We start from the raw sequence: 22,467 nt of genomic DNA, 5'->3' as shown, positions 1-22,467 counted from the left end.
TTTTGTAGTAGAACTGGAGACTTGGTAGGCATGCAGGAAGACAGATTCTGCATGGAGATGTGAACATTCTGATGAATTAATGGATCATGTATGCAGAGCTAAATCATATTATAAGAGCATCATGTAAACTCCCCAAAATAAAAATAATCTTGCATCCCTTTTTTAAAGAACATGTTCCTTTTGCAACAGAGCTTTAAATATTTTAGTCTAATCATATGGCTTAAAGGTTAACAATGAAAATCTCTCACATAGTGATTTTTATGCTTTAGATTTTAAAAAAAAAACTTGTTTTGTGTGTAAGTTTTTTTAAATTAAAAAACACACTAGTTTTTTAAAGAAAGAAACTATAAATGAATGCCATCAGCCCCTCTCCTTTTCATCTAAATCTTTTGGTTGAAGAGTGTTAGTATGTCTTCTGTCTGGTGTTTTAGAAAGTCATTCAGACAACACTGCAGTCTGTGAACCTGAAACCCACTGTGAACTGATGACATGGTGGCTGTCACAGAATGGCTACGCATTTGGTTTATTGCGACCAGGTGACTGTCTACAATTTAGCATTGCATTTCAATGCACATATATCCCACTTCAAAGTCTTTAGAGCATGGTGATGAAGTGCTGGGAGCATAGAATGGCTATTACAAAAACAGAGAAGCAAAAGATGCAATACTTCACCTGATCCATTTAACAGGGAGTTCAATGAGTTCAATACTGTATTTTGTAATTTGCTTTTTATTTACACTATGTCATGGTTTGTTTCTGTAGAATGGGTTCTATTTCATATATATATATATTATTTTTTTTTCCCTGAATGGTGCCAGGAATCCTTCAGTGGTCACTCTGTAGTTGTGGTGCTTACCTGGAGACCTTCACTGCACCATAGAATTTGCTCTTTTGCCTTCTTACTGCCTAATTTATGGCAGCATAACACAGAGTCTTGTTAATAAACACCTATATCATTGCTTATACACAGATTAACATTTTCTCTTCACAATCATCATGTAAGGTAAATATTAGTCCAAACTGACAGCTGCAAAAAGCACAGCTCATGGAGATTAACCAAGATGCTTCTATCGATGACTTGAACCTAGATCTTCTGACTCAAAAGAACATCTTAGTTTCAAAATGTCATGGAGATTAGTATGTTTTGATTTGAATGTGAAGGTGTGTTATTAATTATATTTTGAGTTATTTCTAGAATTCTTCTCTTTGTTACTTTGCTGCCAAGGTGAAGTGAAAACTTTAAATGCTTTGAAAGAAGGAATTAGTGGGATGGTCTAGGGTAACAATAAAACTCTCACACAAAATCAAAGCAGAGTAGAGACACATATTGTTATTTTTATTTTCTGTTGATTGATGTTCCTATGATGCATGAGTTTTAGAAAAGATACTTGTCCCTGACTCTATGTGATTATAAAGTGTATATTTTATATAATATGAGTTTGCCTTAATTAAGTGATAGGTTGAGTTTTAAACTAATACAGTACTAATCAGATTCATAGTCTCTTGTAAGGAATACTAAATGTGATTTCTAGATGGGGCGGTTGTATTTGGAATTCTCTGCATCTTCTATTCTCCCACTGTCAAATGGATCATTACATTTTCAACACTTAATTATCTTTTCACTTAAATCATGTCTTATTTAACTTAATCATTTAAACTGTTAGTGACTTTTTAATGTTCATCTTGTCTTTATATAAATGAAATGCTATTCTCTAACTTGACTTTTGCTTAACATGTGAAATTTATAAAAGGAAAAGGGAAAGGTGGGAATTTAAGGAAAAAATGGTTATTTGCAAATGAGAATGGTTTTCAGGAACTTAGCCGCTTAGACCTTGGCAGATTCCTTGGACTAGGTATTGGGTCACTCACATTTTTCATAGCTTGTCACACAATTAACTAAATCATTAAAATGGAACTCGTCCACTGTGACAAACTGAAATGACTAAAAGCCTGCCTAAGGCACTGCTCTGTGCAGCTGTTTAAGAAAATTCCATCTCTTCTGAGTTGGTGATGGATAATGTGACAAAAATATTCCGATTAAATTCTAACTTTGGAATACTTAATAAATTAGTAACAGCATGAGAAGTGCCACTTCTATTCACCTGTCAAGGAGGAGGGCTCTGCTGCTGATCTTTCTGCCCTTTTTGTCTACTCTCATGAGAGCTGCTTGCAGCCGAGGGGGTCATATTTTAGGAAGGTACGAGATGACAGCAAGGTAAGAGGAGAGGTTCCTTTGTCACGCCTCTGTACTTATCCTTCCCCCTTCAAACTTGGAGTTACCAAAGAACACAATGCTCTCTTTTAACAGATTGAAGCCTTACCCCTCTCTTCTTCATCATCATTTTCTATTCTTTTTTTTGTAATGGAAATATTTACTTTTATTGTTTTAGGGCATTGCTCAGTGAGGTATTTCTTTGCATAAAACAGATATATAGTTTGAAGCAATATTTATGAAGAAACTATGTAAATCTACAATTTCTGGATAGTTCATTGAATGAAAGTTTATAATTTTGCATATACGTTTCCCACTAGGGTTTTGTGGCACGTGTGAGTATGAAATGACACATTTATATGTTTTTACACAGATTAATTAAAAATCATTTTAATCATTGTTATAATTACTTTTTAGGACAGAGTTATTCATACGTTTTACTGTAGATTTCGTTCCGGTGTGTGAGTAACTGCACCTAGGTGTAAAGTGATACATTAGAAAAACGTACCATACTGGAAGTTAGAGCGTCAAGGGTTTAATCCTGGCTTCAACACTAACTACGAGGGTGACCTTCACATGTCACTCAGCTTCTCTGGAACTTAGTTACGCCATCAGTAAAATAATGGAATGGGGATAAAATTTAAGATCTCTTCCAGATTTAACTACTCTCAGGTATCAACACCAATGATAGATAATCACAATACTAACATAAAGGCACGTATCTAGAGCTGTAATGTCCATCTTTTATTTATCTGTCTAAAATTAGAAGTTTGTCTAGTTATAGCAAACTAGTTTAGGAAGTATTGTGACTAGGAAAATTTTCCTGCTTGCTTTCAGGACAAGATTTGTTGAGAACTAACGGGCAAATGGCTTTTCCATGAGAGTGAACCTCTGTTTTAAAGTTAGGAAGCAAATTGCTCAGGCACTTTCTCCATTTGGATGGACAACGTGTGCTCTTCCTTTGAACCTATGATTCTGATCCAGAGTGGTTTCCTTGCCCCTCTCCACACTGGTCTCAGGTATTCTAATCTTGGCTTGCTCACCCTGTCAACCTTCTCATGCGGGCCTGACTTTGACTGGCTTGATATCCAGATCCATTTACTCTGGTTCCTTTTTTTCCCTTTTAGTTTGCTTTCTTGGTATCTTTGCCCTATCCCAACATGACTACCATATTTCTAATCATAATGATAACTTAACAACTATTTCCCAGATTTCAAGGGATTCTTCTATAGTGAATTAGGAGAAAGGAACAAAATTCTAACCTGGAAAATTCCAATTCTGGATAATATTATAACTATTGCTATTCCTACTACTGTGACTACTAGTAATGTTCATAGAAGAAATTTACAACAGGTTAAATTCAGTGTCTACTTCCTGACCCACCACACCACTTGCTGTAACTAGGTGAGGCTCTTTCCTTTAAGCGACTCACTTGGTGATATGAGAGAGGCTTCTGAGAACATCATATACCCACCCTAAGTGCCAAGGTTAAGTATAGGAAGCTCAGTTGGCTGGGAAAGTCAGTACTGTGATATTACTCCAGAGAAACAAAAATCTCCTGAATAACTACATGTCATGAGTAGAAAAACATTCTTTATCATGAAGTGTTTCCAGACAATCTCTTTCCAGGGAATTTAAAATTTTTTACATTGTCCATTCTATCATGGTATAGTTGAAGTCCTAGCTTCTTTAAAAAAATTTTTTTGTTTCTCTATGCTATAGTATAAGTATAAATCACACTGTATTTATCTTTGTATTCTAGTCCCAACACAGGATTGATCACATAATTGTTATTATTATGGTTGTTGAATGAATGAATCCACAATGTGGTTGGAAAGGCAGTGCAAACACAATTCATAGGCGTGTCCATGGAACATCTAAAAATAGTACAGGATGATGGTGTACATTTGTCTTATCTGAAAGCCAATTTTTAAACAGAGCCCAAATAACTCCTGGAAATTATAATGAGAAATTATGTAATTTATACTGAGACATGAATCCCCCAGCATAGAGCAATCTACAAAGGAGGTGTATAATAAAAACCTGTTGAATGAGTGTCTAAATTAATGAATGGACACATTAAACATCCACAGAAATGTAACTACTAAGAAATTTCAGCCACCTCAAAGATTAAAAAAAAGAAGAAAGAAAGAAAGAGAGTAAGGCAGGGAAATGGAGGAAAAGAATGTGGAGGGGAGGAGGGGGGAGATGGAGACAGAGAGGGGTCAAGGATGAAGTGGGCTTGGCAGTGAGAGCTGAAATTTTTGAAACAGAATTTTCTAATGCTTATTTACTTGTATCCAAAACAAAATGTAAACTCATTAATAGCTTTTGAAACGAGAGATGCAGGTAGTTACAACACTTTGTAATAATAGAAAAGGGAAGAAGGGTGTCAAAGATGACTCCAGGTTTCTGTCTTATTAAGCCAGATAAATGGTTGTGCCATTCATGGAAATAGAAGCTCTTGGACAAGAGTCAGTCTACACAGAAAGATCATGTGTTTGATATTAGGTGAAGTCTGAAGTACCTCTGAGCCAGGCAAATGCAAGCGTTAACCATAGGAGAAGAGGGGAGGGTATAGCTTAGTGGTAGAGTGCTGGCTCCGCATGCACAAGGTACTAGGTTCAGCCCTCAGTACCTCCATTAAATAAATAAATAAATAAACCTGATTACCTCCCCTTCCAAAAAATAAAAAATAAAATAAAACGTATATGGAAATTCAAATGATCTAAAATAGTCAAAACAATTTTTAAAAAAAAGTTAACTGTCAGAGAGATGGAGAATATACAATGTGGATCTGAGGGTAGTTGGCAATTAGATGGTAATTAAAGCCATAGGTGGGGATGAACTGAAGTAAAGGAAGGGCACATGTTGAGAAGTCTTCTCTATTCATTCCCTGTATGCCATCTCATATAGACAAGACTGTTAAGTTCATTATGCCAGTTAAAAAGTTTCTGATGAATCAATGAGATTTTACAGACATCTTTTTTCCTTTTTCCTTTTACTTCCTGTCATTGTCTTGATATTGTATAAATAACTGCCCTCCTTCACAGCTTTTCATACACTCCAAAAAGTAAGTTTTTTTTAATGCTAAATTCATTTTTTTCTGCCGTCATGAAATGTGTTTCTTATGTAAATTCATGTTTTATATACAGTTGTGCAAGCTATTAGAGGGCAGTTACGGCATCACAACCAACTTGTTCTTAAAAATGTTACTGTTTAAGGACGTTAAAATTCATTACTCCTAACGAATAATTTCATATGTTGTAAAACAAACTAAATTGGAGAAACACTTAAAGCCTCCGGAAAAAAAATATTACTTAAGATAACAAAATAACTTTTTTTTTCAAATTTTGCATTCAAAATCAAAGGGAAAAGAAATCTTTGTTTAGCCAGAGCCAGAGCTCGCTCGTTTACTATGTTATACTCAGAGGTAGCCTTTCCAGCATGTTATGTTTTGTCCTCACGGTCCCTCTTTTAAATAGTCCCCTTGGAAAGATAATTCTTCTGAAACAGAAAAACAACAAAGAGGAGCAAAACGGTCTGCAAACAATTTCAGGAGTTGATGTCGTCTACAACCATCTCTGAAGACACCCAAAAGGGTTTTTTTTTCCTGCTCTGACATGATTTGTTTCTGAAAACTTCCTCTTTCAGAGTTTTAGATTTGAAGACAGTTCAGATAAGTTGCAATGTGTGAGAGCTAGACTACCCACACTTCAGAGAAACAGAATGGAGAAATATCTAAGGACACGGAAATGTGACAATATTTCACAATTTTCATTGTAACCCATCAGTGTGAGTTTTCTTCAATTCTCAAATTCTCTCACGCTTCCTCATAAGATAGTCGTTCCTTCTACAAGGAAACTTGTTACATGCATCTGTTCACAATTTACTAAATGTAAGCAAAATGGAGAAAATCATTCTATTTACCCTCTGTATCTTCTTCAATATAGTGTTAAATTTCTGATGACTTTATTTTCTTTCATTTAGTCCAACCTTCTTACTTTTATTTTTTGGTTCTCCCCAGCAGGAGGTTGATCTGAATTCCTTAGTTTTCAATTCCTGGAAATTGAAGTGTATAGTCCCTTACTGGGACTACAGCATTGCTGGATATTTCTACCAAAATGGATACAACTGATTTTCTTTTGAAAACTGTCTGTTCACTTGACTTTCATGGCACTATTTATTCTCTCCAGGTTTTCCATAGGTCACTGATATTTTCCTCTTGTTCTCTCCCCTTGTGAACACTGATATTCTCCCAGCCTCTTGCTTAAATATTGTTATTGCTTTGGGTTCCTACTCTGGTTTTTATCTTTGGCTTCTGTATGTCCCCTTTGGATGGTCTCATCTGTCCTCATAGTTTTAATTATCATCTGCATGCAGATAACTTTCAAATGCTTCTTGAGCTCTGATTTGTCTAAGCTTTAGACCGTAAGGACACTTGGAACTTTCACGTCCACTTTCACTCCAGTACGCCTAAAACTGCTCTTTCATCTGCATTCCTCACTACCACACGTCTAATCCACCAAGTCAGAATCCTGGGAGCCGCTCAGAGCCCTTCCTCTCACTCCTGTACAGCCCGCCATATGTAGTAGGTCCTGCCGACTGTACCATGGAAGCACAAATGATTACTTCATCCAAGCTCCACACACATATTTACTGTTCAGTTTAGGGCTTATCATTTATTCCACTTTCCTTATTCTAGCAGCCCCTTACAGGAATCCTTGCTGGAAATATCCAGTTTTAATATCACAATAGCCCATGAAGTACCATATCTACTTATCCATAAAAAAAATTTCATCACTAAAATAACGCAAAGGTGAGGGGAGGGCACAGCTCAGGAGAATGTGTGCTTAGCATGCACGAGGTCCTGGGTTCAATTCCCAGTACCTCCGTTAAAATAATTAAATAAATAAACCTAATTACCTCCTCCCAAAACAAAACAAAACAAATAAAACAAAACAAAACAAAAAATAAATGAATAAAATAAAATATTAAAAAAATGCAAAGCTAAAAGAGTTTATATATCATTGAAAATAATTCTAGACAGTAATTCTTAGGTTACTGTGTTCAAGAAAGAGTAAATTGTCAAAAAGAATCATGTCTAATAAATTGTTAAAATATTAAAAACTGGGATACCTCATTCTAGCATGGTAAGTATTACTTTTTTGGATTCCAAAGTACCTTAGGTCTATTTTTGTGTGACGTTTGGCCAATAATATCAAGTCATCTCTTTCAGGAAACTTACTCTGAAGTTTCAGGTTTAAATAAGCAGCCTCCTCTGTGGCCCCCTGTCCCACCCTGCCTGTACCTATTTTAACATGTAACATCATGTGCATATTTTGTATTTATGATGTAAAAATGTTTTTTTCTTTACCATTATGCTATAGGAAACCTATCCATGTTTTGGTTTCCCTTCTATTTAGTATATTGACTAGCATGCATTAAGCATTTAGTAGATATTTATGAGCTCACATATGAGAATTAAATGCACATTATTAAGTAAACACACTAGTTCCCAGTTCTTGGAGTATGAAACATATTTGATAAAATTTTGTTGACTTAGTCTATGTGAGTAGCTGACCTGATATGATGTGATGTGGGGTATATATGTGGGGGAGGGGGCAGCATGCAAAGTCACTACTTTACATTCTCCACAGAAATAGGGAAAATGCCACTTATATTTAGCCATGCTAGACCAAGGGTTAAAGTGAGAATTCAGTGTGCTGGCACATATTTGTTTATGTCACATAAGGGCACAGCACGAATATGCTTTGAAGTGATTATTGCTGTGGTAAAATACTGAAAATATATATATATATATACAATCCAATGTGACATGGGAGAGTGAAGATCTAAATGAAAGCAGAGTGTGCATATTGTTTTTACATTGTACCTGCCAGTCAAGCTGAAATTTTATGAAGAACTGAGAAACAATTTTCACTCATGTACATGATACCATGTAGGTCATATTCTTTTATGTAAATCTCTTTCACTTGGGTGTTTAAATTCCAATATAAATGTAGTTCTAAAAAGTATGGCTTTTACTTCTTTCTCTCTTTAATTCATCCTGAGTTTTGGAGAGCAGATGTTTTACTGAGCGTGACACCTGCAAGGGGCGTTGTTTGAGTAGGTGTTGGAACATGAGTGGCATCTGTTTTGGATCAGGGTGGTTTTGTAGGGAGCACTCCTTCCTCCATCCTGTTCTGTCCCGCAAGCATGAAGCAGGGAGACCAGGGCTTGGAAGATGTGTATTAATTCACAAGTGAAATTAAACAGAAAAGATAAAGGGTCTAGTTTCTCCCCTTGGGAGAATCTAGACCTCCATTAGCTTTAAGCGTGTTTTGTTTCACATCTCCATAGAACTAATTGACAAATTCCATATTTTTGCATCCATTTTCCCCAAATATCCAATGTTTTCTGTTATGAAAATCTCTCTTTGTCAGTTAATTATAACTTTGGACAGAGTTTTATGTATATTATTTTCCCTTTCTATAGACATATGATCAATAGCATTCCTGGACTTTGCCGGGACACATCATTGTTGACTTTCAGCCTGGGAAAGAAACAGAACAAAGCAAAACAAAACCAAAAATCCCAAATGCACATATCGCTTGTCCACAATTATTCCTACAGTAGCAGACAATAGCAGGTGAATTAAACATGGGACACTCCAGGTCATCTGTTAAATGTTTCCTTATTTACTATTTATGAAAGTTTCATTAAAGTGACATATCTTATTTTCATTATTTACAATTTGGCTAAGATAAATACATTATTACTAATTAAGCCTAGTGATTTTTCTTTTTAGTTCTGAAAAATCCATTTGTGACAAAACATACACTTTAAAAGATTGGGGAATTAAGGACCCAAGCAGGTGAAAGAGTTTGTATTACCTTAATCAGTTATTCATTTAATAATTATATCATTCACAGTTGTAACAGGAAACAGAAATCTCAGACAAGATAATTGAAGAGATTTTAATGAAGGGACTAATTACTAAGTTGAGGGCAGGGTTAAGTGATAAGAGCAAAAGGTGGTGAAAGAACTCAGTTCTAGCAACCTCATCTTGCACTTGAACTTTCTTATCAAACATAATATGTTTAAAATCGAAGTTGTATTCCCTCTCCAAGATGGACTTCAGTTGCCACCTCTTCATCACAGTTGAAGGCAATTTCAGACTTCAGGTTTCTCAAGCCCCGCATCATTGAATCATCTCTGATTCCGCCCTTTTTGCCTCACTCTATATCTAATCAATCAGGAAATTCCGTTGACTCTACCTTCACAATAGTCCCAGAATCGGAACCATTTTTACCACGTCTACTGTTCCGATACCAAGGGCCAAGCTTGGATTACCTGGACAACAGCCTCTTAGGTGGTCTCCCTAATTGAGCCCTTGCTCCCTAACAGGTTATTTTCAAAACTCGCTGTAATCACTCTAAAGTGTGAATCAGATCCTGTCACTTCTGTGCTCAAAACCCTGCAATTGTTCACACCTCACTCACTCACAGCCCCAAGGGCTCCATGGAGCCTGGCCCTGTTTCTTCTTGGATTTCATCTGCTTCTTCTGTCCTCTTCTCTCAGTACACTCCACCCATTCTGACCTTTTCTTTGAACAAGTCATCTCCTTATCTAAGGGACTTCGTAGCCCCATGACCTTGGCCCAGAATGTTCTCCCACCCCTTCCCTCTGAAATTCACAAGGCTGTCTTACATATCCACATTAAGATTTTGTTCAAATGTCATTTAAATAGGTTAGTCTATCATTTCTGGCTTTTACTGGTTCTGCTACAAAATTTGCTGTCCATCTAGTTGACTTATCTTGCAACTAAACCATATTTTTTCTTGCTTGTTGCATTTACACTTTTTTTTTCTGGTGTCCTCTAGTGTCAGTATAATGTGTCTGAGTGTTTCTCTCCTGACTGAGACTCAGTCTGGATTCATGTTTTTCATCAATTCAAAAACATAGCTCTATGAATATTACCTCTTTCCTATCTTCTGTTTACTTCTATCAGAGTTCCATTAAAATTTTACTGTAACTTGTCATTCTATCCTCCATGTCTTATAATTGACCCTTCAGAAATTCCCATTTTTGTCTCTTTACATTGCATGATGGATGAATTCTCTGGTGTTTACTAAATCTTACTTTAATTGTGTCTAATCTACTGTTTCATTTCTCTACTGAGTGTTTAATTTCAAAGACTGTATTTTTGACTATTATAAAATTGTTGGAATTTTTTTTTCAAAACTGACTGGTCTTATTTCATACTGTCTTATTTAATAGTCTCTTCATGGAAGAAGTTCTATTAAAGTTCCACTACATCATGGTGGTTGTTTCTATTGATTTGTTCAAGGTAAAGTGTTAACTTATGTATTTTCTAGTTTCATAAACTCAAACTTGAAAAAAATACATGATGATAGCAGTCTAGAGTTGATGAATAAATGAGTTGGGACACAGGACACAAATAAACTCAGAACTTCTCCAAAGGGAAACGCTCTTGGTCTAACTACAAAAATGTTTCACCAATAAAGCCCTGAAAGGGGACAAGTCTCAGGGCAAGTCAAGACCAACCCAAGAGAGACAAATTTCCTTCTGCTGCTGGTCATCTTCATCTATTTTTTTTTTAAGTCCACCAATTTCTGAAGTAGTAACCCTTGGTTGCTCTTAGCTTTTTTGTGGAACTTAGAATTAATTCACTCTGCTTGCCCCTGGCTTCATCCCTTTTGTCTGCTTCTGTAATAACTACTATAGTTCTGGGTTACTGACACTAACAGTCCTTTCCCCAACTCTGCCAGGGTTTTGTCTCAGTTTCTGGCCCCTGTGGGTATTTGCAAACCCAACTGTACATTTAAAGAATATTTGCTATCTATTTCAGTAGTTGCAGGCTGTATGACCTTTCATATTAAGGTATTACAATGTGCTGGACCGTCTACACATTATGTGTTCTCTCATCATGGAAATGAATAAAAATTCATAGTCTGATTTATCTCCATATATCTTTTGAAACAAACAGCAGTTAAAGCATCACTCACTTGATGTGGGGCATAAATAGAGAAAAAGACAGAATTATAGCAAAGGAACTGAAAATTTTTCATAACCCTAGGTATAAGCAAGGGAGCATGGACTATATGCCAGTGTCACCCATGTGTGTCCCAAGAAGAAAAGATCCAAATCCAGTAGAAAAGATCATCCTCTAACCCATCTCATTTTTGCTGGATCCAATGATTTCTGCCTTCACAGATTTTTTTTCTTTTCACTACCAAAACCATTCTACACTTCTCTTTTGATCAACATTTAAGTCCTTCTATAATATCTTAGCAACAATTAGGTCTATAAAATATAACAGGGTTGGGAGACTACTCAAGAGCGACGCACCTGTGCGCTTTCAGCTGTGCTCATCACTGAGGAGTAATCTCTGGAGAGCAACTTCTTTTGAGCATACTGATATGTAACAGTTTGCATCCTAAATCTACAGGAAGCATTAATTGCTCAAATGTCTGAAATTATGACTCCATGAGCATTCAACAGAAATGATACAACTACAGGCTTTCTTTTCTTGACTTAAGTAAAGCAGTTAGAAGAATAACCACATTGCTATGCTTTAAACTTTCACGAAAACCATACACTTAAACCCATTTCTGATGCCTACCATGATCCTGTTGGTCATGAGCCAACTGTTCATACTCATTTCATGGAAAAGAACTCTCAGAAAAGTCAGAACCTGCAGCAAACAGACATTTAAAAACCTGGCTCCAACAGTTTTCCTGTTGATAAACAGTAACTACAAGGGTATCATATTTTAAATTTTAGATCAGAATATATGCTTTAAATTATGGCATTTTACATTATACACAGTATGATAATGAATTAAAGGTGTAACACACATATCTTGAGAACATCAATCCTGATGAAAGGAAAAGATGTCACAAGCTAAAGGAAAAGTGAAACTTGTCATTTTAAGATAAAAATTATAGCTACTATAATGACTAATTACAATTAGAATAAAATCTAAAACGGACCAGCTACTACACTGCAATTAAGAAATGGAGAACACTTTGTATATAGACGCCAAATTCTATTGTCCTAACATTCTATGAAATGTAGCTGCCCTCCAGAAATAAAACAGGCTGTCCTATGAATCCAACTGAGGAAAGTTAAAATTTCAAATGAAAAAAGGCTTTAGAAATGCTCTAAGAAAAATGCCTCCACTTTATCTGCTTTACCTTCATGCAAGCTATACAATGTCAAAATCTTAAGTCAATATGTCCAAAAAATACTGATTGAACGTCTGTGGGATAAAACTCTACATATCCTCGAAAACCCATGTTCTTATCTGAATTCATATTATCCCCAAATGAAATTACTAAGACAAAAAGGATATATAATAGATGGGAAGTGTATGGCCAGACTATAAATGTAGAGAAATTCAGACAAGGAAATCAATGAGTGATGACTGGGAAAGGTAGACTAATGTGGAGTTTTGACATATGGCCACCCTTGGATTGACAAGATCACAGGTCCTATCAGGTGAGAGGAAAAACATTATGAAGTCAAAGCCAAAGATGTGAGAAGAGTGTAGGGAGAAGACTGTCAGACATGACTGCCATGCAGCAGGCAGTCAACAGTACTACAGTCCTGCACACTGCTCTCAACTCCAGGAAACATGATTTATATTGTGTCCTATGCGAACAGCACCTCCTGGAGGTGTGCAAAGTGGTGACCCTGGTTAAGTAATATACAAAGTAACAAGTGGATGCTTCACTAAAAGGGATTCTGTGAAATAAGGGAGCAAAATGCTAAACACATTTAGATAGATTCAGTCCATGTTAGTATACCAAAGTATGGGAGAAGTCCCAAATGGGAAAACTGCATAAACCAGCATATCTTGGATTTGGGTTTTCTCCTCCCCTCCATAAAATCCCTATTAATATTTCTTAGAATCAGGGTTCTAAAACACACTTTAGAAAATACGGAGCTAACTTTATAAAAGGTCTTCAAAGTCAAGTTGCATCTTGATAAAGAGAAAAATGAGGAACCACTGAAGCTTTTACTGAAGAAACGACAGCAGGAAAGCTATTTAAAAACAAAACAAAACAAAACAAAAATCTGGCACAAATATCAAAAGTAGATTAAAGCAGCAGATTTGAGAATTTTGAGAGTGAAACACTGCTTAACATCTTTCAGGGAGCAAACTTAGTTAACCCAATGAACAATAAATTCACATTGTTAATAATCAAGTTATTTTAAAGGCACCTTTTAAACAAATTCTTTTTAAGAGCTACTTTTCAGAAAATACAACTTTCAGTCATAAATTTATCAGGTCTTTACAGTAGTGATACCAGCTTACAGTTAGAGGGTATAATCTCAGATTTCACAATGTAAGCAAGCACTGGTCCATTCAAAACCATCCTTACGCGTTCCTCCAGAGGCCCACGTGACTTTAACATTAATAAAAAGCAGGTATCCTGAATTTTGAGATTCCACATTGTTGGAAGTTATTGTACTTAGAAATACCAAATAATATTCTTACCGAAGAGGTAACTAAAAACACTACATACTGTTTAGAATAATTAACAGTCCCAGTCCTGTTTTTATATATAAAATAGCTTTAAAAGAATATGGTGAAAAGTCTCTTCCACAGTTTATCTGGATCTCTCTGCCAGAAATCTTTATTAATTTAGATTTCCACAAGCATTAGTAAATTATAACTTATGATTCCTAAATATATCCTAAAGCATAACCAACAAGCCTAAGTTTTTGGAAAAAATGAACAAAAAACTTCAGCACAGTCTTGAGATGGACTTGTTTTGAAATTAATTTCATTATAAAATGTACTTTAAAAACAGATGCAGGCTATTTACTACAGTGTCATAAGTAAAGCAAAAACAATTGCATTTTAAATCTGCTCTTAAATAGAAAGAAATCCATATGGGGTACACAGCACTACATAAAATGGTTAAAAAAGTCAGATCAGTTTACATCAAATGGACCCTACAGTACATTTGTACTGAACTACATAAACTGTTATTTAATATTTACATATAATAGCAGTTAACTTCTGTTTTCTTGCACAGATGATAAATTACCAATTAGTCTTATATCATTATCTTACATCTGAAAGGTCATTAAGGACAAACCTGCTATTTTTGGAAAGAATAACTACTTGTTAACTGAAATTAATAAGGTATACTACTTATCCATCAATTTATGTCTTTTTAATTTGAAGGAACATCCAAAGTCTTCCCTTCTTACAAAAATTAAGCGCTAGACTAAGGTATAAATGTACAGTACTGTACTGACACAGCATGCATTATGTTTACATTAATGAGCCCCCTGTTCAAGTCATTTCAAAATGGTAGACACTGGGGCACAAAAAAGAGAAGAACATTCTGTGTCTAGGACTTTATAGCACTTAATAACTAACTTAATAAATAACTGTAGATGGATCTTTTGAAAGACTGCACACAGATAACAAAAATATTTTCAATTTGCCAGTTTTACAACTGTCATAAAAATCACCAAATCCCAAATCAAACTTGGCTATAACAGTCAAAATTACTTGAAAACACTAACTCTGCCACGTTCAAAATCAAATACATCTATGTCATCCTTCCAATTTATAAAGGATCTCTACTATGTAACGTAATTTTAACCTAGATATAAATTCAGGGTCAGTGTTTCTCAAGATGCTGACTCCTCGGCCCCACCCCATATCTGCTGAATCAGATTTGCAGGGGCAACGCCAGGGGACCTGCACTTTCAGCAACTCCCCAAGGTGGTCCTCGTGCACACATACAGGAGAACCACCACCTTCCCTGTGAGATTTATAACAAGGCTTTGGATTTTGAAAACTAAAATCTCATTTGTGGCCTTTTAAAATTAAATTTCATTACATACCAAATTAATATTTCAAAAAGACTTAGGTAATAAATATGCTGTGGCAGAAAAACAAATGCATTAAAAAAAATCACAGCAGAAATTAAAAGAAGAAACTTTTAAGTATAGGCCACTTTATTTTTAACTCAAGTTAAAATATCCTCTAATCATTTCAAAGACCAACAGGTCTTTCAGAATAAAATTCTTAACTTAAAGATCATCCAATCCATCATATTAACAATACAGTATTTCAAATATGATCAAATTCATTTACTCGGCTGTTAACAAAATCAGGGTATGAACTGTTTACATAACACCAAATAGAGGCAATGATTAAATTTATAAAGTTAAATCCAAACAAAACTGTTTATAATCTACTATTAAATTTACTCTGGTCAGAAACTGATTTTTCATAAACTTATATAACTTTCATATACTTACATACACATGTGTAATGGAAAGAGCAATGAAGCAAAACCTAGAAGCCACCTAGAGCTCAGTTCTGGTTAATCCAGCTGCTGGCCAGATTCTATGACCTTAGGGCCTAGACAAATTATTTCACCTACCTAAGAAAAAGGAAGGCACAGCTATCTATTTTACTCACTTCACAGAAATATTTATTGTGAAAATCAAATGAGATAGTATTTAATACATTCTATAATACTGTAAAGCATTTTTTAAATCAAAGGCATTATCATTAAAATTTAAGAGACATTGTCTTTAGGTGCCTGCTGTAAAACAGGCTATCACAGAAACAATGAACATAAAAATTGATCTTTTGGATGCAATTAGATATTGGACGTTATTGTGTAAATCCTATAAATTACAAATATAAAACATAGGAATTCAATTCAAGTATCTGCCCTATGTTCCCATTTATATAGACCTGTTTCTTGTGTAAAAACAGAAATGAAATTAGATGCACCATGAATTCTTAACTGTCAAAACTGGTCAGTAAGTATATTATTCTCTCTACTTTGACATGTTGTGCAGTTTCCACAATAAAAAATTTTAACAAGGCAATGATGTATGTGTGTGTACCTAAAACATTTATAAAAGCTAAAAGATAAATCTTTTAAAGTTTTGGGGGAAAATTTTTCCCTTAACTATTGTATCATTTTCCTTCAACTTTACTTCAGATTCTATATATTCCAAAATAAGCTACTCTCACAGTGCCCTTCTATACATCATGATACTTACTAGAAAATAGTTATTCCCTTTCAACTGGGCAATACTCTTACCGAAGCTGCAAAAATTTAATTCTTAAGTTTCTGCTTCATGATCTCATTCATTACAAAATTCCAGATTTAAAAAGTGAAAATGACCAGTTTCAATTGAATGCATGTGTAAAAACGTAAGGAAAAAAGGGACACTTTTCTGTTACTAACGACCACCAATGGTTTAATGAGCCATTCCTCTTAAAACTTGTTGACCTAAGCAATTCAATTCACATGGCAAGAGAATGTTTCATCGAAAACAAAGTTAATCTGTCAGAAGAAACTGGTAAAAATAACCCACAAAACAAGGATTTTATCAAAGTATGCATAATGATATGTAATCACTCTGCATACATCAACCTCATTGCTCAAATAATGTCCTTTAACCTGGGACCATATTCTACAGATTGACGAGCATAAACCACCTTTCATCTCAAGTGGATTTTTTAGTTTAATAAAACTATCTATAGCTCAACAGCTTATGCACACAAAAGTCTATGTAAAAACTGCAAGTGCGGAATTAAAACTTAAATGCAGACAGAAACGGTACTATCTTGTGGTTTGTAATTAAAACTATATTTGGGTAATATCCACACATTAATTTATTCATTACTTGAAAAGCTAAATCTTTTTTTCTTTATGTTACACCTGCAGTCATAATCATCAAAAAGTACCCTGTGTCTAAAGAGTTAGAGTACCTTAAATTTTTGATATGGGGGAGAAGGGTGCAGGAGAGAACAAGTGGGCAAGGAAAGAAATTTCACCCATTCAGCTGTCACTACAGCATTTGTTTTCTAAGCATTAAAAACTCCATTTATTTTTATATGAGATACATTTGAGAAGAGCCATACGCAGAAACCACTTTTTCCAATATGGTCTTCAACAACTTTGAGTGTAAGTACTCCAGCTGGAAGTCCTCATTTGTATTATTTAAAAACAATTGTAAAACTCGCAAACCATAAAAGGAAAGCTGTCGGAAGATGAAAAGCAAAAAAAGAATTACTATACCTTATTCAAACAAGCTTAATTTTTTGCATGTTTACTTTACAATCTGCTAATAGCACTTGAAGCTAAAAACATTTATAAAACCACTATCATGCTGGTAGGTACCCTAACTTAGTGGCGATGGCTAGTTTTAAATAAACATCTATTTATGATGAAGCTATTACTTTCCTTACTTCTTTTCCTAAGTAGATCCACACTATCTTTGCCCCCACTATTTTATTATAAGCACAAATCAAATCTAGTTTATTGCTTCATCTCAGAGTTCTAGATTAAATTCCAAGCTTCCATTAAAAAAAACCATGATTTCCCATACAAATGCAGAAATCCCACCTTCAGAGTGAGGAATTACAGAGTGAGGAATTACAAAGAAAATGAAGACAATTTCACCTTATGCATCTAAATGGGGGTGCCAGGAAAGACAATTGCAATAAAAATCAAGAAGGCATAATTTTCACCATTTTAATAAAAGAAAATGCCGAAATTTTAAAGGTGGCGCTCTGTCCTCAACTCACCCGTTTGTGAGTCACTTTTGCAGACTATATGGTAGGAAACAACAGTTACTTTTCAAAGTTACACCCAAGCCAAAATCAAGAGAAATCCACCCTTAATTACAGCAATTTAACTGTCTCATGCGAAGTAAGATAGAAACTACTAAAACATCCCCCTGAAATCACGGCCAAATCAAACCCATTTCATATACTAGTTTTTCAAATATGCCCTTTAAGGAAAATGTTTCATTTACTTCAAATTTGAACTCACCAGGACAAAAAAGAAGAAAAAGAAAAAGAAAAAGAGGGCAAGGGAGATCCAAGTGAAACGCTCAAGTACAAAAGGCAGATTCTCCTCCAATCCCTCTAATTCCCCCAATTCGCCTCTGCCACACACAAGGGCAGGGAGTCTGGGGAAGGCTGGCAGGAGGGCCAGCAGTGAAGGCCCTTCATTCACTCACGTGGGCCACCATCCAAAGGGTTACACACCCTCACCCCGAAGAAAGCCTCATACAAAGCAGATCCTTACAAGTACTTCTTATTATAAAATACACCCACGCTGAACAAGAGCTTTATTTTAAAGTAAGACTGTCTTCAGGTGGAGGAGGTTAAACACAACAAAGGCTTCCATGTTGAAAGGCGGATGGCCCACATATATGCAGATATCCACACTCATATGAACAAAAACCCATACAACTAATTTATCATGAATAGCAGTCGATACCAACAGAAGCCATTAAATGATTAAGATACCCAGAAAAGTAGCATGCACAGCTTATGCATAGCGAAAGGTGGCTGTCTGCTGCGCTCTAACCCCAGGAAAGGCAAATACACGCCCGCAGAGATCGGTCGACACCTCCGCAGATTTAAAGACCCCCTCTGCACCTCTCGTCCTTCCTTCAGCGCCAAGCACCGCGGCACCGCACAGGATGCGAGTACTCCCAGCGCTGCGAGTCCCGCAGAAAATTGGTGAATGAAATGCGCACAGAGACCAACCCGGCTAGTGACCGCGGCGCAGACCAGGGGTCGCTAACTAGCTTAGCCACCGGATTCTCCCGCAGGAAGGAATAAAGGGAGCACACCCCACAACACCGCAAATGGAACGCGGTTCTTTCTCATTGACCCTTCCCAAAAAGAAGTGGAGGACGCAGGGGGTTTTTTCCTCCCTTTCTTTTACACTAAGTCTAAAAAAGCGAATAGGAAGCAACCGTGAACATCCTGGGGGGCCAGACAGGAGACGCCGGGAGAAAGGCGAGGCAATTCGCCAACTCCCGGGGAATCACCGTCCGGTGTGACACGCATCAATCAACCGGCCCGGGCCGGGGGCCAACGTGGGCCCCACTCTCCGCCTGCGGAGCGCCAGTGGGGCCGAAACCGGGGATTAGAGGGGTGACCCTCCCGGGGCGCGGGGAAACAGTGCTGGGCACCGCTGCCCTCAAGGTCACCAGGCGCCGGGGAGGGGGCGACCGGCGGCAGGATGGGCTATGGCGCGGCCGAGGAGGCTGGGAGAAGCCAAAGAACTGCGGGTGAAGACGCGAAGTCCCACCACCGAGCCCCGTCCCTCGGGCCCTGGGCGGAGACTACTGGCCGGACCCAGCGCTGGGGCGCACGCATAAGAACCCGCTCACCTTTACGGTTTCCCGGGGCAGGCACGGCGGGAGACCACCTGCAAGGGGCCCCCCGAACGCCCCCGCCAACTTCTCCGGAATCCGCGCAGTCCGCGGAGCACCCAGCTGTCAGGATCCCCGCCGCGCCGCCCCGACCTCAGCGTTCCGCCCGGCCTCCCCCGCAGGTGACCTGCCCCGCCGCCCCCGCCGCGGGCGGGAGGCAGCCGACACTCACCTCGCCCGGCAGCAGGAACCGTTTTCTGAGGAGGAAAGGAAGGGGAGGCTGCAGGAGGGTCGGGAGAAGGGGCGGCGAGGACAGCGGGAAGCGCAGAGAAGGGGGGCTCGGTCCTCCGCGCGTCGGAAGGAGGCTCGCAGGACTCCGGGCGCCACGCGGAGGTTCGGTTGCACCTCGAGGATAAGGCGGCCGTAGAGCCGAGAGGCTCGGCGTCCACCAGCCGGGGCTCCCTACTCACGCTGCACTGTGAGGAGGCGGCGCGGCGGCGGCGGAGGAGGAGGCGGCGGCGGCGCCCGGCCCGGCCCGCGCACAGAGCCCGGCAGCCGCCGAGTGGCCGCCCGAGTCCCCGCAGGACCCGCCTCCTGGGCTCCGCAGAGCCGCACACAGGGCGCGCCGCGCTCACCACGGGCAGCTCCGCCGGCCTCACGCCGCCGTCCGCAACAGCAGCAGCGGGCGGGGTGCAGCCCCTTCGTGAGCACCGCAGCCCGGTCCGCCCCAGGAGAGGCCCGCGGCCCCCGGGAAGCGGACAGTCGAGCACAAGGGGGCTTCGCGAAGCTTCGGGCAGGGGCCCCGTTTGCACCGGGTGGCCCGCAAGATTGCCGGGGAAGACAGGGGAGGAGAACTCACCCGTTCCGGTCTGGCGCTCCCTTTTCTCCACACCTTCACGTCTCCCGCTCCACGCTGGCAGCGCAGCAAGTGCCAATGCCGCCGCCGCCGAACCTCGCGCCGCCTCTCCCGCCGCCGCCTCTCCCGCCGCCGCCGCCGCCGCCGCCGCCGCCGCCGCCGCCGCCGCCGCCGCCGCCGCCGCCGCCGCCGCCGCCGCCGCCTTGGCTAGGCGCGATCACGTGACGCGGCCCGCGGGGAGCCTGGGGGCGGGCAGGGACGCGCGCGCGGAGGAAGCGCGGCTAGGACGGAGACTAGGGGCCGAGCGGCGCGGAGAGGACGTTTAAGGGGAGGACCCGGCGAGCGCACCGCCGGCAGTCCAGCTCGCCCCCGGCGACTAGAACTTGCCGCGGGGTGGGGAAAGGGTGGCCCGAGTGAGGGGCGGGGGGACTCGCGCCTCCGCGCGCCCCTCCCTCTCTTCCTCCGCCTAACGCCTCGGCCGGCCGCTGCCCCCGCCCCCTCCCGCTCGCACCATTCCTCCGGCCGCTGCCAGGGATTGGCTGAGAGGCTCTGACGTCCGTGTTTCCATGACGTATCGGGGCGGGGGGGGAGGAGGGGGCGGGGGGGGAGGAGGGGGCGGGGGGGAGGAGGGGGCGGGGGGGGAGGAGGGGGCGGGGGGGGCTCTGGCGCGCCGGGCGGTGACTTGTCAGTCACAGCTGCTGTTTCGGTGCGGGTCCGGGCGGCTCCCGCGACTGTGGAGGCTGGAGAGCCATGACTGCCTCAGACGAACTCGGGCGCCCTTCACCTGGGGCCCCGCCCGAGCCATCCCCAGGCCTGCGGCCCTCCAGAGCCCCGGAGGTGGGCGGGTGGACTCGGCGAGCGAGCACTCCTGGCGAGGACAGGTTAAGCTGACGCCCGCATCTGCGGACATCTGAGCGGTTCCTCGCCACGTCTCTGCTCCACTCCGTAGGGACTCGGTGCCTATCCTGGGCCCTGACCAGGCGCCGGACGACAGAAGTGCCTCCTTGGAGAGGACAGCCCACACCCCCAATGGGCCCCGGCTCCTCACCTCTGTTCCTGCTAGTCGGCCTGTAGACTCCGGGGATCCCTGTTGCAGCGCCTAAGGGTTAACGCAGGCCCCTCAGGATCCGCGTTCAGAGTCCCCGAGTTTCCGTTTTGAGTTTGCTTTTTCTACCTATGCCAAGCTGTTGGCTCTTTTAGTTCACTTGTAGCATCTCGAACCAGCACCTTTCCTGGGATGAAAAGAAAATGAAAACAAAACAAAACACAGGGTAACGTGCTGAGACTGATACGCTGAAAGGTGACCGGCCTTGCCCCAACCTTCAATAGACTTTGCAAGTTAATAAAAAAGAAACCGTTGGAGTGACAAAACGGTTTTTCCTTCACACGCATACATACGTGTGTAAAGATTCGTGTCTTACCTAAGACATCGTGCTCCATCTTCGTCTTACCTCTGAACTAACCGTGGCGGCTCTTCGAGAGACCTTGTCAGTGTTTTCAGGACCACTTCATCAGAACAAAAGATAAGCTCTGCAGAGGCTCCTCCTTTCTCTTAACTCCAGGACTGGAAAAATTAATGTTAATAACGTCTTCCTAAAAGCAAACAGGATATGCGAAGGACTTTATTATGTAGGTTCACTCTGGTAGCATTTATATTAAAATGTTTTGGAAGGATTAGAAACAAAATATGTAAAAAGTTTAAAAAGCAAAAAATTAAAAGTTAACCCTGTTGAAAAAAAAATTATACTTATCAATTTATGTGTCTTACCAGGTCAAACACTACCAACCTTTTGAGCTGTGCCCTTGACATGCAAAATTAGCACCGGGCAAGATCGCACCATTTTTCCTCTTTAATCACTGTTAAGAAATTGGTCGGTGGGTACAATAGCCCTTCCTGACACTATTTCAAAACATCTTAACAGAGGAACAGATTAACTTTTCAAAACGGCTTAGAGACATTTAAGAATCACTGGCTCTCGCCCAACTTTTCCTCCAAGGAAGTCGCAGTAGAAAATTGAATTATGTATTCTACTTTAATCAAGAATTTGACATTAACGTAATATATGACTCATTGCTATAGTGCACTAGCAAAATGGATAATAGATTAAACTAGAATCTGTTCACTTTGTGGGTTTATTGAAGTTCCAAATAATAAAATATACTCTCTTAAAGTGTTGTGGTCATGAAAAATTACTCAGCGTCT

The 22,467-nt window shown here is 39.9% G+C and overlaps 1 long non-coding RNA gene across 5 annotated transcripts in view; it reads right to left on the bottom strand.

The window, feature by feature from the left end:
* LOC141578923 (uncharacterized) overlaps positions 1–21,777 on the bottom strand; it is a 69,458-nt gene extending 47,681 nt beyond the window's left edge. For all 5 annotated transcript variants that reach the window (XR_012509819.1, XR_012509818.1, XR_012509820.1 and 2 more), the window contains exons 1-3: positions 21,686–21,777; positions 21,313–21,496; positions 20,268–21,132 (exon numbers count right to left, since the gene is read on the bottom strand). This is a non-coding gene — a long non-coding RNA (uncharacterized LOC141578923). The remainder of the gene's footprint in view (positions 1–20,267; positions 21,133–21,312; positions 21,497–21,685) is intronic.
* Positions 21,778–22,467: the final 690 nt, after the last annotated feature.

Source organism: Camelus bactrianus, chromosome 10 (assembly GCF_048773025.1).
Source record: "Camelus bactrianus isolate YW-2024 breed Bactrian camel chromosome 10, ASM4877302v1, whole genome shotgun sequence".
In the NCBI taxonomy this organism is placed as follows: domain Eukaryota; kingdom Metazoa; phylum Chordata; class Mammalia; order Artiodactyla; family Camelidae; genus Camelus; species Camelus bactrianus.
Note: the sequence above shows the minus strand (reverse complement) of the source record. Positions and strands in the feature narration are given on the sequence as shown.